Source organism: Lutra lutra, chromosome 9 (genome assembly GCF_902655055.1).
Source record: "Lutra lutra chromosome 9, mLutLut1.2, whole genome shotgun sequence".
Taxonomy (NCBI): Eukaryota; Metazoa; Chordata; class Mammalia; order Carnivora; family Mustelidae; genus Lutra; species Lutra lutra.
The window spans coordinates 127022252-127038458 of NC_062286.1; the positions used below are offsets into that span (position 1 = coordinate 127022252).

Consider the following 16207-nt stretch of genomic DNA (forward strand, 5'->3'; position numbering starts at 1 on the left):
TGGCAGCTCCTGTTCTGGCCCTAACGCCTACTCTTACACCTTACAGCCAGCCTGAGCCTCTTTGATGGGGGTCACATGCAGATGGGACTCCAGGCTTGCAGGAGCCCAGTGCACATCTGGGTCCAGAGCTGCCAGATGGCAGAGCTGGGGTTTTAGCCCAATCATCCTGTGGCCTGCTTTGGGACTGAACGGATATACGTACTAAGTCCCTGTCCACAAAGCTCTCAGTATTTGCAGAGCTAAGAACCAAATTTTTAACGCTCTCTGAAATGATCTCCCTTATTAACTCCTTCCCTTCTTTTCTCCTCCTCTAGAATGTACGCTTCAAGATAACAAAAGACCTGCCCCCACACAGATCTTTGGTGTATCCGTTGGGTCCAGAAGATTCCTGGGACAGAGCAGGTGTGTAATAAACAGTTGCCTCATTAACCGATCAGTTAATAGGGGCATTTGGAGAGAGCATCGCCCAGGCATATATTTCTGTACTGGTTTAACAAAGTCGTAAATGGAGTTAACGGCTTGCTGTCCCTGACCAGAAAAGAAGACTCACAGGAAGATGCCAATGCCACCCATGTGTACAGCCTCCTAGGCCATTCCCAAGGTAGAAGAATTGGGGAAGCCACCGCCAACAACTCCACTGGTGCGGACAAGCCTGGTACCGCCCCAAATGCTGGCAGGTAACCAGGCACTAGGAAGTGACGAAAGGCTGAGATTCAGAGAGCAGGAACAGAGGGAGTAAGAAGTTGGGAAGGACAGAGAGGGAGAGGGGACAGGGTAGGGGAGCAGAGTTTCCCAGGAGGAAACACCCCACCAGACGGGACTGACAAGCAGGCACAGAGAGCCAGTTCCCATTTCTGACCTTCTGAAAGAAGGACAGGGCTGGTGGGGAGCGAGAATGGAAGTCGGGAAGCAGAGGTGAAGAGGCAAAGCCAGACCGGACTCAGAAAGGGATAGACACAGATAGGTATCTGGCTCTGCAATGGTCATGCATCAGAGTGAAATTCATTAAAACAAAGTGCATCATTGTTATTTAAGTCTGAAACCAAGGGACCCAGATTGTAGGCCACACCTACGAGTCCATCCTAAATTCTCCACTTACCACTCTAGAAAACCCCAGCAGAGCAACACACACACCAGGGGTGCCCCACCTGCACCCGCCTGATTTCTGTCTGCCCAGAACCCCTCATTAGGGGAAGGCTCCCTCCCCACCACATCTTTCCAGAACACCTCAATTCCTCACATCCTGCCCCGCTGGCCACAGACGAGGACACATGGTTGCCACGGGGCCCTTCTTCATGCTACTGGGCAGAACAGCTGGTCCAGCCTTGGTTATCTACCCAGGCAGGGACAATCAGAATCCTCTCATGAGACGGACATTCAGACACTGAGAGAAGGAAACTCTCTTAGCTTTGAGGTGATAAGTAGAAGGTGTGGACCTGAAGCCACCAGCCCCCCGAGTTGTCCCCACCATTCCCTATGAGCATACAAACGAAATACATCAAGAAGAAACCAGCAGAACAGGAAACACAGAAAGGAGAGAGCGCCCTGAGTCTACCATTAAAGCCTTGGGATGTGACTCTACACAGAGGCAGCCCTATGCATGGACATCCCTGGGACGTGTACCAAGACCCTCCTTCTGGAACTGTATCCAGTTAGACAAGGAGCAGTGCCACTCAGCCCTGAGAGGGCCCAGAATGAGAATGGCTCCCCCTCTCAATCCTCACCTCACAGCAGCCGATGCTGGGCCCCTCCGCCTTGACTATGTCAATAACCTTGGGCAGGACAAGGGAGAGGGTGTGGGCAGGGCTGTGGTCTGCAGAGATCTCCAGCTGAGTCTTGAGGTCATAGGCAAATAAAACGGGGCCCACTTCGGAGATGCACAAGAAAGGCAAGGGGAGAGTCCTGCACCTGCCAGACAGAATTAATCCAAAGCCAGTGGGGAAATAACTGGCAAAGTGGGGCTGGCAGAAATGAACTATGCAAACAGGTCCCAGAGCAACTGTCTGCTGCCAGACTGCTCTGCCTCAGAGCTTCTGAGGATGCAAGAGAGGAGAGGAGGCAGGGCAACAGGGCAGGAGGCCAAAGCTTTCAGAGGAGACAGCAGCCACCAAGAACTTCTTGATGGGATGGCCAGAGCACTTGCCAGAGCAGGCACACCCTACATCCCACTTGGACGCAATCACACTGCTGTGCTATAACCCCCTTCCCCTGCCCTAAATCCTCCAAAGTCAGCCCCAGCTCAAAGAGTGGGTATGTATATGTATGTGCAGAAGAAAGAATGAAGGAAAATTGAGGAAAGAGGACTGGGTTCCAAGTTTGGATGGTGTAGAGAGAAGGTGCAAAGGGTTAAGAAGCAACTGACACTGAAAGCCAGAAAGACTAGAAACCGACTTAGAAGTGACCATATCATGAGTCCCTAGAAATATGAAAACATTGGAAACAGACCTCATTCTACCCAAATCTCAAAAGGCAGGTTAACTTGTGTTGGCATCCCGGCTGCAGACAAATTGGGGGTTACAAGAGCTTCTTTAAGATCCAACCCCAGGAACACTGGTCATGGGCTCTCTCATGCAAAGTAAATGACAACAGGTATTTCTACGAGCTGTCTCACCACAGCTTCTGAAAATGGCAGGGCAGCCCATTAGGAAACTGGGGACCAGGAGCTAATCAGGAGTCCCACAGGGTGATACAGTGGGATGGGAAAGGTGATAGCTTGGGACTAGGCCATAAAGGCAGGGTCCCCAGGCACAGCAACAAGGACCAAGTCCACACAAACCCAAAGCCTAGGAGGTGGGTATTGCACAATTCCCTTCATCCCTGCTTATCACAGAAGTCAAGGAATAAAATCAACAGACCCTAGGATTCAGCAGAGATAGGCAAAGACAGCTGGAGGGGTCACCCTTGTCCCTCGGTCTTCAGACTTCCTTGGTCACTTAATGGAGAATATTAGTCTAGTAGAGAAACAAAGCTGAAGGGGAAAGGGGGCTGTAAGCTCAACATCCCCAAAGGAAACCTCACAGCGATGAGTATAGACATGCCTGGGGCAGCAGTGCCCAGAGAGCAGGAGCTCCTCTGAGATGAGCTGGTCCAGACAGCATCAGGCAGAGGGAATCCGCTAACTCCGCTCACTGTGAACTCAAACTCACTGAATCCCTCTCTGACCGCTGTCAGGCTCCCACAGAATTCCATGTGGGAAGTGTGGCACTATCCTGATGCTGTGGGTTCTGTCCACTATACCAGTGGAAACCTTAGAAGAGTTCTCTGTAAGCCATCAAGGTAGGAGAAACCTGAGTAAGGGACATGAGTCATGGCTGGTTCAGCTACTGCTCATTGACCTCACAGCCGGATGAAGTTATGGATGGAGGCATGGCGCCAGGCTCCGCACATCACTCAGGGATGTAGACTTCTTCCTGGAGATGCCACCTGCCTCCTCACATGGTCTCCAGTGTCACACCAGGACGGCAAAAGACAGGGCGGCTGGTGCATGGCAGATTTTGTATAGGTCTGGCCTAGAAGGGACACAGATCTCTTGGGCACACATTCCTTTGGCCCCAGCTGGATGTAGGAGTCTGGGAAATGCAACATTCCTGCCTAGCCAGGAGAAAAAATAAATGATACAGAGAACAAAGAATATTGTTACAAGAGTCTCTGAACCTCCCTAGGGGCATGAAATAGGTCCCACACTCTGGACTTCTATGCTTTGTTTCACTGAGCCTCGGAAAATGCAAAGCAAGTGACATCATTCTTTCCCTTTTAGAGATGGAGAAACTGAGGCTCAGTCTCTTGCGCAGTTTAATTCAACAGCAAAAAGCAGACAGAGCCTGGAGCCAAACCCAGCCCTTTGCCAGCTTCTAAAATACAGCCTTCTGGCCTTCCCTTAGGAAGGGCACTTTCAACAGCTGGTAAGAAGCAGCCAAATCCTGGTGCTGCCCCATGGGACCCCAGCGGTTCCCCCTCTCATATATGTGAGAGATGAGAAGAGCAAGCCATAGGGCACATATTGCTAGCAATTGACTCAAACAGGAGACCTTCCCTTCTGAGAACAGATGAAGAGCCTCTCGGCCAGTAAGCATCCGCTCCATACCCCCAGGCTGACCTCCGGCAGAAAGGAGCAAGCCCGTTTACTGGGCTGTGAGTCACATCGGGCTCTAGATACCCAGAGGAAGCAGGAGACCTGCTACACTGAGTAATAACGAAAAGCTGCTACAAGCAAATTTCATTTAAAAGAAAAGAGGCCAAACCCCAGCCCCACTGCTACCAGGGTCAGAAACGGACGAAGACAGATGAGGATCCCACCAACCAACAAAACACCTTTAAATAGCTAAGAAATCCACCTGCCCAGCTGGTGACGAAACAGACATTTTGTATCAGTCTAAGAGCCGGCGGGGAGACTAAGTTTGAAACCCATCTGTGTAATACGGCCCTCGCTTATGACAAACAGGGAAGCAGAGGCCCAGAGAAATGGTCGTTCGAAGCTAATTAGCGGTAAAATGGGAGCTACCTTCTTTCTAGGCTAAACGTCACCAAAACACTGGTTTGGAATTCCCTGGATGGCAGCACACCCTGGGCAGGGGACAGGAGGGCAGAGTTTAACAACAAGGCAGTGTGGGCATAACGAACCCCACCAATTACACTGGGAACCCGCTGCCCTCCCCCGCCCCCGCCAACTGCTAAAATATTGCTTTTTGGTATCGGCATCTCACTACTTGCTCCAGCTCTGTTTTTATTTAATGTTTAAACATGCTGCATGGGGAAGGTCACTTCTAAATGACTGGTGGGGCTTGAAGTGCCTAGTGCTGTGCTCGTCCTCCTCTCCCCAGCCCCTCCACTCACGGTTGCTATCCCTGGGCTCCACTGGTAGGCAGACTGACCTGGCTGGAAAGGTAGTGTGCTGGGCTGGGGGAGGGCGGGACCAGGCACAAGGACAGCTCTCCCGGCCACACTGGGCTGACTCAGCTGTTCACCTGGACAGCCTGCCTATTGCCCAGGTCCTTATGGGACCAGAGCCCCAGCCCACTCCCTGCCCTGCCATTCTGCTCTCACATTCCCTCATGTGGGGCTGGGGTTTCACCCTGTGATACAGCTGTCAAGATAATCACTGCCCCTCGGACTCCTTTCTAACCTAAGACCCTCTCTTCTGGATAGGGCTTCCAAGCTGTCCCATCTGGCCAGACCCTGTCTCAGCTCCCACTGCTCCTGAGCTCCACGTGCCACAGCCAAGGCCATGCCCACCCCCTTTCCTTAACGTAAACACGCAATTTCTGCCCTCCTATGTCATTCTGGAATTTGTAGACTCTACATCAATAAGTAACAGTGAGAAAGATAAATTTTTTTGACCATTAAAATAAAATTTAAAAAAGGCAACACCTGAAAAAAGGATAATTGTCCAGCCATCAGGTATACTTTTGGGCCCCATATCAGTGAGAGAGAAGAGAAGTATCTTCTCATCTCTTTAGAAGTAGGACAGAAAGCTTTGGTTCAAGAGGATAGGCCTGGGGAGGCTGCTAATGACCTTTCTTGATCCAACCCGTATCAGTTAATATAATGCTATTATAACAAACAGACCTCAAGGCACAGTAGCCTCACACAATAATAATTCATGATTGCTTTAATAGCAGACCCACTTAGCAGGTGATTTTTCTCCATCGGGTGATTTAGGGATCCTGAATTTTTCAATATTTTGATTCCTCTGACCTTCCAAGGGATTAGAGTCATCTGCACAGAGCCAACCAAAGAGGGAAGAAAGAATGTGGAGAATGACCGCCTACTTTTTAGACATTCTGGCTCTGAATACTCTTCTCACTTTCCTTTGGCTGGAGTGAATCACATGGTCCCACTGAGAACAAGGCAGGCTGGGAAATGCAGTCCTTGGTCAAGGTGGTACTCCGAATCACAGCTCCACTCAGTGGAAGTAGAGGCTCATGGTCCCACTGAGAACAAAGCAGGCTGGGAAATGTAGTCCTTAGTCAGGTAGCTGCTCTGAATCACAGCTCCTCAGTGGAAGGGGAGGCCCATGTGTCTGGCACACACAAAGCAGCTTTACTGACAGCCAGAGACTCTCACATTCCCAGCAGTAGGTAGTTAGCTTGCATTTTCCTTTTACTGCATCTCCATGGGTATTTAGTGGGGAAATTGGAAAGGAGAGGCCACAGGAACAGAAGTCACAATAAACCACAAGTCAATGTCAATTTTTCAGAGGCTGTGACTCAGACCAGCCAAATTGCTCCTTCAACAGCCACAGAATTAGCTCTACCTTCTTTCTCCCACATCTCACCACCACCCCACACCGCAGCCACCAGAAGCCCAGAGGACTGCAGCTGAAGTGCAGAGCATCAGGGATAAAGAGACCATCCCATGGGAGGGGGGGGGGGTCTGGGTTTCGCAACTGGCCCTTGGGACTGGCTAACTGTTGGCCATGGAGGCTGTTCTGTGCTTTGCAGGACGTTTAGCAATATCTCTGGCCTCCACACACTCCCTCCAAGGTATGCCAATTAAAAATGTTTTTGGACATTGCCAAACATCCCCCTGGGGGACAGAAGAACCCCGGGTGAAGGGTCTAGATGGAGGCCATACAGAGGGGAATTCAGCTCCAGGGCGGGGACAGAGAAAATGACCTGCAGCTTCCCTTCCAAATCTGGAGTCCACAGTTTATAACTGAGTTTAACTGGGCCTAAAACAGAGGTTCTCAGAAGCGATATTCCATGAATATCTGCCACAGAATAGAATATTACAGAAAATTAGCATTAGGAGAACCAAAAAAAAAAAAAAAAAGTCTCTGTTACAGTAGGAAGAGGACAGATTTCAGGCAGTGAGACTCTAAGTAGGCTGGGTAATCAGGCTTCAGCGTCCTCATCTGAAACGTGGGAGCAGGTGAGAATTTAACAGAACCTTCTGTGAAATATCCAGGGCAATGCCTGGCATGCAATAAATGGTCTCCGGATGCCAGCTAACTACAGACCTTGCAGCTCATCCCATACCCCAGATAGTTCTTCCATTTGAACACAGGAGGGTAATGTTCCAAGTGAATGAGGATTTAATGCAATTGCCATTTGATTTAATTTCCAAATGCGTTAAAAGTGTTAACGCAACACATCAGCACGCAGCTGATAAAGTAGTCAAAATAATTCAAGGAAACCAATACTTGTCAGGTTTTATTTATCCACATTTATGCCTTTTTAAAAATAAGCTGGTCTTTGTGCCCATATAGAATACAATATACATAGATTTTTTTTTCTCCAGTTCGCCTCCCCCCACACACATATGCTCAAGTTAAGTTTCCCACTTTCTTTCCATCTGTCATTTTTCTCTTCCCATGAAAACCTAGCAGTGACGTTATGCGAGGAGGAGGGAGTTGGGGCTAAGACTGGGCAGGTGGCAAATGGGGCGTGGATGGGGATTGATGAAGACAAGCATAAACATACGAGCAGCACTTTGTTTACACGGGATGAGCGTATCTGTGAGACCCTTCCCTCAAATGTAGGGGGCTTGGTACCGTTGTTCCTTTTTATAATTAGGAAGTCACGAGTTGACATTCCTAATTCAAGTAGCTGAGACAAGATTGGAACCCAAGACCTCTGATTTGCTATCTAGATGTTCCTGCCAATAGCAGCCACGGCAATAGTAATAGTAATAATAATAATAATATAAACACAACCCATTAATAAAAGTTAAGACTGAAGGAAGACGAAACTAATCACCCAAGCATCAGGATTATTTTCCTACTGGGGGTACAACTCAGTGGTAGAACATCCGACTGCAGGATCATTTTCCTACTGAACATAAAGGCTGCAAAGAAGATGGAGTGCTCTGGTTTCTTTGCATAGCATCTTTCTGGAACGTCAAGGTCAGAAATGGGGGTGGGGGGTGCAGGTGGGCCAAGACTTGGAGACACGGGCTGAAGCACGTCCACTCAAGTGGATAGGTCTGGGAGGGGAATTGGGAGGGTTCACCGTGAGACAAGCCTTCCCTCGATCAGCACTGAATAAGGCCCAGAGGTTTCTTAAATGACCATGAGAATGGTAGACTGGGTAAGCATGGCCATGGCAGGTCAACTGAGACCCCAAAATTGCGACAAAGCAGGACAAGCAGAGGCCACACAAGTAATGCAGGGAACTGTAAATCTTATGGCTCCTACAGCCAGGAAGAAAAGAATAAAGCAAAGGAAAGCAAGACTAACAGGAAAAGATAAAAAGTGGCATCCATAAAGAGGGTGGAACCTGCCCAGAGACAGGAGGGAAACCTAAGTTAACAAGAACCTTGGAAACGGAAGGTGTGAGGAAGAATCTGCAAAGCTACTGCACGCCTGTGGAGGAAGCACTGAGAATGTTGCTGGATACAGCAAATGTTCGAGCCCCTTCTATATGCCAGGTATCCTGGATCCAGCAGGAAGCAAGACCTACAGAGCTTCTGCCTTCAGGAGATTATGCAGTACAGAGATGTAAATGACAATGGCAAACAGTGATAAAGTCTGAGAAGAAAACCACAGACTGGAACAATGGTAGAGCATTACAGGTGGTAGGATGGGTACTATTTTAGATAAGGTACTCAGGGGAGGCTCTCTGAGAAGCTGATGTCTGAACAGGGACTAGTAGGAATAGAACAAATGAGCCATGTAATTATGCAGAAGGAAAGCATTTTAGGCCAAGCGAGAACAGCAAGTGCAAAGGTCCCGAGGTCAGAACTATCATGGTGTGGTTTAAGGAAGAGGAAATGGACTAGTGTGGCTAACAGAGAAGATGAAAGGACAAATACAAGAGGCAGGGGGTCAGAAATCAAAGAGACAAAGGAGCCAGATCTAGAAACCACTTTAAGAAGTTCAGATTTTATTCTGAGTGACAGATAGGTCTACTGGAGGGTTTTGAGCAATGAAATGCCATGACTTAACTTTTTCAAATTGTCATGCAGCCTGACGCATAAAGGCTGGACCTCAGTGGCACAGGAATGAGAGAGGGAAAGAGCTGGTACAGTCATCCAGCAGAAAGGAGGGAAGGGCTGGTCCTGTGCAGAAAACGGCACACTTGCTTGTGAGCCAAATCCAGACCCCCGCCTGTTTCTGTAAGTGTTATTGGCATACAGCCACACTCATTATTTACATATTTTCTATGGCTTTTGCTACAAACAGCAGAATTTAATAGTTACGACAGAGCCTGTATGGCCCATGAAGCTGAAAATACTGATTACCATGCCCTGTGCAGGAAAGGTGTGCCAACCCCTGGTCTAGGATGTTGACAGCAGAGATGGTGGAGAGTGGCCGGATTCTAGGTAAACCGAGGTAGTAGGTTTACAGGGAAAAGGCCAGATTCTAGCCCAGGCTCTTCTATCCCAAGCCTACTCTCTGACTGTTGAGCAATACAGCTCCCCAGCTCCTCCCTCCTGGCCTCTGAGGGCTAATGGAGAACAGGAACGGACGCTCCGAGTCCAGTTGTGACAGCGGCCTTTGAAGAGCTCCTGTGGCTGCCCAAGCAAAGTGCTCAGAGTGGGTCCTGGCTTTGTGTCTTCTCCAAGCCCGCAGCTGCCCTTCCCGGCTCCGCTGTCACTGATGACGCACGGACGGGCCAACAGCCTCGGTTACATCAGAAGCTGGCAGAGGCCACCGAGTCCGTGTCACACCAGCTGTTGGATTCCCCCACCTCCCTCTCTCGGGCCTTATTTTTTCAGTAAGTGAGGATCCAACTGTCCCATCTGAATCTCAATGGCTGTAGGCTCTCTCCAAAGCCCCAGGAGGCCCCCTCTGTCCTACCCAACAAGCCTGAAGTACCAGCAGGCTAACACCCCAGGAGCAGCCCTCCACCACTGACTGGTGGGGAATGGGGTACAAATATCCCAGCTCTCTCACCTCTAAGGAATGGATGCTTAACGCTCGGCTTCCCCAGGGACACTGCGCTCCAGATGTCCACCACGGTCACGTGCTTGAAAAGGCCTTCTGTGTTCACCGCACCTCCTAAAGTCCCAAACAAACCTCTTACACTCCAAATCCTGCCAAGCCTGCTTTGAGGGGTCCCTGTCCTGTTTGCCTCTGATCTCCACTTCTGATCCAAACAGAGGCTGTGTCTTACCATGGCCACCTGCATGACAATGGCTTTCCACTGGTCACAGTCAGGACCACAGAAGAGAAGAACAGATGGCTGGAGGGGTCCAGCCTCCTGAGTGTGTGCACTACCGTCTACGGACTATGGGTGGGGTTCCCACAGAGCCCCCCGACTCCTACAGAATAAAGCTCCCACTCTACTCTAGGACAAGGACCTCCAGTATGTCCACTGGCCTACAACTGCAACCTTAATCCTGTCACCCATCCATGTCTGAAAACTGCCCCAGGCCACCCCCACTCAAGAGCCTGCCAGGCTGAGGTGTCCTCGCAGATGGGAGCACTTAGAAAAACTTCCTAGGACCTTCTCAAATGGCATCAAATGTCCCACCCTCCATTTCCTCAGCTCACACGGATGACAGGACTACTATATTGAATTTTCTAAGAAACACGCGGAAGAAAGAGCACAGTCTGAGGCACCAGCAGGCCTGGCTTTAAATCCTGGTTCCATCACATAGAAGCTGTGTGACATTAGGAAAGTTACTTAACTTCTCTGTGCCTCTGTGCCCTCACCTGTAAAAGGAACACACAAACAGTCCCTATAGAATACTGTTATTAAGAGGATCAGTAAGCGCAGTAGGTACCCAACAGGAACTGAATGACCATTCATCATAGGTTTGCGGGATTCTTCCCACTAAACTATGGGCTAATCACACTCTCTAACCCATTGCTGGGGTTCAATAAACTGTCAAACAAATGAACACAGGAACAAGTCTGCTACTCCAGCCATGCAATCTCTAAACCTGAAGCTGTAAACTCAAAGGCCTCCAGAAACCAAACTAGTGACATCAGCAAAATGGGCCAAAGGAGGGGCCACGGTCAGCTGTGCAGCACGTGTCCCAGAACGGCAAAGCCACATTCACTCAAGGCTGCCGCTGCAGCCGCAATGTGGCCTAGGCTGACACGATTTCAGGAGGCCTTTAAATATTGGAACACAATGTTAAAAAAAAAAAAATACAGTGCAACACAATAAAGCATTTCTGCAACTGACTTTGAACAACAGGCTGCATTTGGTGACCTCGATCCTATTTCAGAGACAGACCTTAAGATGGCTAAACTTAACTTTATATTATACAAATTATTGTTCCTTTATGTGGGACAAGGAAAAGAGCCAATGTACTTAAGCAATGCACCTTCAAATCGTAGTAAAATATGATTACTGATACTTACAGACACAACTTGGCAGGGAGGTCCGCCCTCTCATAATGGATCCAATGAGATACACTCACCCACTGAACAGATGAGGAGCCTGAGGCCCAGAGGGAACACATGATTGACCTGAAGTCACCCAAATAGCTGGGGCCAGAACTAAGATTGAAACTCAGATACACTCCCATCCCAAATCCCTACTCTTGACCCTACCAAGCTGCCCAGGTAGGAAGTCAACATCAGTATTTAATTCACAACACCTGACTCACAGTGTTCAACTTTCGAAGACTTTCGACTTCCTCTGGCCACTAATTCACATATTGATAAGAGGGTTCTGAGTCCATGGTAGGTTATTAATACAGAGTCGAAAGATGGATTTAAAAATCATTACCAAGGGGCGCCTGGGTGGCTCAGTGGGTTAAGCCTCTGCCTTTGGCTCAGGTCATAATCTCAGGGTCCTGGGATTGAGTCCCACATTGGGCTCTCTGCTTGGCAGGGAGCCTGCTTCCTCCTCTCTCTGCCTGCCTCTCTGCCTACTTGTGATCTCTCTCTGTCAAATAAATAAATAAAATCTTAAAAAAAAAATAAAAATCACTACTAACAACAAATTTTTATGTTAGCAAATTTTCACCAGGTCCCTATCTGCATAACTTGGGTTGAAGACACCTATGTCCCAGGAGCCCCCTGACTCCTACAGAATAAAGCTTGGGATAAGTGAGAGCATCTTGAACTCAAAGATAGGAGGAAACCCAGAAACAGGGAGAGAATGAGTGCATTTGTGAGCACTGGTCCAGAACAGGCAGGTTGAGGGGCTGGACTGTCAACGGAGCGAAATCTCAATTACAGAGTAATCTAAAGTATACCCAGGTACATTATTGCAACTCAATAAACAGCTCTTCAGAATTAAGTAATTCCAATTTGCTTTCATTTTGATCTGTGTCGCCCCGAGAATTTGATATTACCCACACTCAAATTACAAGGCATCTTCGAAAGCACTGATGCTCACAGTCCAGGGAAAGCACACGAACCACAAGCCAGCCAGCCATAAACACACCGACTAAGACAGAGACGTTGCTTGGTGTGGCGACAGCACCTGTTACGGATACCATCAGAGGGGCCTTCATCCAGCTCCTGGCACCCCTGAGCACTGAGGGGCCCTGCGACCTCCCAGCCCCAGTTTCTGAAGGGATGATGCCATGTGGTCAGACGGCTGAGCCCAAGAAGAACCAGCTAACGTCTCCTTGGCTCCCAGATTCCTGACTCATCAGTGGTGGATTCCGGGGGGTGACCCAGGGAGTCTGACCTAGCATGGACCCCATGACCCAAACTTCCCAAGCCCACATGTTGATGCCCACTTTTATATCTCCTCCCTCCCTTTCCCTATTCTTGGCACAGGACTGTATGGGGAGAGACCACCAGTGACCCTCTGCAGAGGAGGCCCACCCACCCAGCCCCTCACCATCTCTTACCTCCTTACCTGGGAAATCCCACCAACCTCGGCAAGTTATTTTTTTAACAAATGCTTCTAGGGCAATGGGCCAAGCCCCTCTCTAAGAACGTCTACACACACTGTCTCCTTGAATCCTCAGGACACACCACTTTGAGGTAGAGAATCCTACATTCCCATTCCCAGATGAGCCAGCTGACACTGGAAGAGGGTGATGTTCAAAGTCACAGAGCTGGGACGAGATGGGGTCAGGATTTAAATTGACGGACTAGGGCTGTAGAGTTCTTTACTGTCTCTGAATTGGAATGAAGTGAAGAAAATCTGGGGAAGAAAAACCTGCCTAGGGGTGGTTTTCCTTCCATGACACACCCAGGTCACCTGCCTGCCCCCACCCCGCCCCAGGGCATTTGTGTGGTGTGAACCAGGAACAAGGAACTCAGTTTGGGCAGCAGCACCATCCCCTGGGAGAAGACTTAGCCCTTGAGAATATTTTTGTTTTGTTTTCTCAAGGCTTCTCCATTCCCTGAAAGAAGGAAGATTTATGTTTATTCTTTGTTGTTCTTTTTTTTCGTTTCCTATTCCCCCCCCCAATGTAAATATTTCAGTACTAAAGTATGTAACCATCCTGCTAAGTCATGGTAAGGGGCTCTAAGAGGCCAGTGAGTCATTCTTCATAAGACACTTGCCCCCAAATGCTCTGGTTTGCTGCCTTCCCATGGGTTCCTGGCAGACATCCAGGGTGACCAGCTTCCTCTGATCAGGCTCCTGCTAATTTCTAATTCCTGCTGCTCTGGGTGTACCCAGCCTTTCATTATCTTACTTGGCTTGGTTACCACTAGCTATGTAAGGGGTGTGTGTGTGTGTATAAAAAGGGTAAGCTCATTTCTCTGAGAGCATGGAAAGTAGGAAACCCTCAATTCCAGAGAGGTGGGGACCAATGACAGGAGAAGCAGGAGTTAAAAGGGCAAATTAGCCACAGGTCCAGAGACGTGTCATGAGCTCTGTGTTTAGTCTAGACCCTTTCAACACTGTTTATAACATCATGATAGCAGGCGCCAACAAGGCCCCAACCCTCAGGCCCTCCAGCTACAGCTGAAATAGCAGAAGGAAGCCCCAGGCCGGACCCCGGCTCTGACCCTAAGAATGGTTTCTCAGCCTGGCTGTGGTCGTGCTCCCCACTGTGAAATGAATTAAAATACACCTGAAGTGCAGTGCCACAACTAGAGGACTACACAAGACCACGGATGGGAAGGGACTTCCACATTCAAGGGGCCCAGCTCCTAGCTTGCCACCTACTGAACACAAAAAGGAGGCAAAAATCATCACCAAAAAAAGTCCTATCGCATAAAGGATTTCATCGAGGTGTAATAAACAGGGACCAGGTCACAGGGAGCACACACCATGAAGGAGACCTCCGAAGGTGGCCAGCCAGCGTGTCACCCAGCAAGGACTGGCGAGGGCTGCAGGAGAAGGCACTGGGCATAGCTGTGGCTCTGGGATTATAGTACCACATGTGGCCAGTGCACTGCTCACCCCCAGCCCGAACCCCAGCCCAGGGGGCACAATCCACAAAGGATAAACCACTGTCTCAACAAACCCCAGCCACCCTCCAAACAAAAGGCATGATGTTTCCCCATGGAAATCGCATCCTCTACCCCAAAGGCCTCCAGATCTGGTGTCCCACACCTCCTCCTTGTCCTCAATGAGGGATGTAAAGGGAGAATAAACCCAGCACCTTCTGGTTCCATCGGTGTGTGTGGAAAGATCAAAACGCTCCAGCAGCGGCCATGGTCACTCAACCCATTATCTCCTTACCTGCCTCGTGCTGGGCACCTGCAAGGTAAGGGCGAGCCCGTGGAGGGCGTGAGTGGGCACAGCCCATCCTCTGGTGGGCTCCCACTCCAGCGTGCAAGGTTGCCATGGAAGAGGTCCGAAGAACTTCCAGAGGGGCAGCTCTGGAAGTTACAGAGCCACTGAGTGCCGAGAGGCCTGCAAAAGGCCGCCGTGTCATGAAAATCAATCTCACAGCACCAAAAAAGCATATATATGAGGCTAATGTGCCTGAAATGATGGTTTCTTGTATATATTAGTGGCATTCAATGTAAATGATTTTAAGATTTTTTTCCCCTGTTGGTTGTTTTGTTCATGACTGCCTAATTTGTTGATCTTCAGCTTAAGTGTTCATGGCATTATGGAGACGAAATGAGTTCCTGCTGCAGCCAATAATTCATTCCCTCATCTATCATTCAACAAGTATTTTAAGGCTGAGCCTTGTGAAATGACCAACTGCACAGGTCCAAACAGCCAAACGCCGGTAGGTTCGTATTTGGGTGTGCTCCAGCCTCGTGCCAAGCACTTGGCTAAGCCTGGGGGAAGTTGTGAACCATGAACCAAACAACAACAACAAAATGTTCCTATTCTCACCACACTCAGGTTCTAAAGGACAAGATGGAAAATTACCAAGAACACGAATAAAGGAAAAATATAATTTTGAAGCATGATAAGTGCTATGTAGAACAAGGGACAAAGTAACCTGCTAGAAGGCACCCAGCTGGTGTGGGGGCTGAGGACATCCTCTCGGAGGAGAATGGCATGATGACACTCAAGCTGAGAACCTGACTGATGACATGTGACCATCCACCTCGAGTCAGCCCAGCCCAGGAGGGAGAGTCTCAGATCACAGCTTCCAGCCTAACTTTAGACAGGGCTACCAACTAGAGGTCAAGGGACCAGCAACTAGGGGTCAAGGCCCTCACCAACTGGTCTTTGACCAAGGAAACAAACTCAGGAGACTTCCGGGTGGGGGGGTGGGGGCAGAAGGGGGTCGATCCATGTTTTCACCTTTAAACACACTGGCTAACATTCCACAGCTAACATGAGATGAATAGCTTCATTATTTCGTTCACCAAATTACACTATATTAAAATTTTAAACAGTGAACATGACGCTGGAAAATGAGTATGTCTACACACTGCAGTTTTCCAGTGTAAACTGTCAACCCCCCCCTTTTTTTTTTTTTTTTTTGCAAAACCAATATTGCAATACAAAGAAAAATCCATAAAGATGCTCATATTCTTTGGCCTACCAACTCTACCCCTAGGGAATTTATCCAAGGCAATAATCTGGTTCAATAGAATAAAAATGTTCTCTTTGGAAGAACCCCATTGAGGTGTTAATTGGAGCACAGAGGAAAGATAAAACAAAAACAAACACCTGGAATTACATAAATGACTACAAATGGGGAGATTTTAAGAAATGGGGTGATTCACTTGATGAAAAAATATATAACCATTAAGCATTACAACAAAGATTATATAGACTTTCAGAAATAAATGGGAGCTCCAGCTCCTTGGAAGGAGCAGAGAAGGCAGCAACGTGCATATTTTAATGTAAAGTGTGTCGACAATACCTCAAGGTGAACAAGAAAACTGTAAAGAATTGAATCAAGGCCAAGGAGGGTGGGGGGCATTTATTTCGAAAGTCCTTCCAAAATATTGTTATTAAATCAAGTTTTCAGTTAAAAAAAA

At 48.6% G+C, this 16207-nt stretch overlaps 1 protein-coding gene across 12 annotated transcripts in view; it reads right to left on the bottom strand.

Annotated features, from left to right (window-relative positions):
* PTPRT (protein tyrosine phosphatase receptor type T) overlaps positions 1-16207 on the bottom strand; it is a 1067282-nt gene that overhangs the window by 672294 nt on the left and 378781 nt on the right. The window lies entirely within an intron of this gene.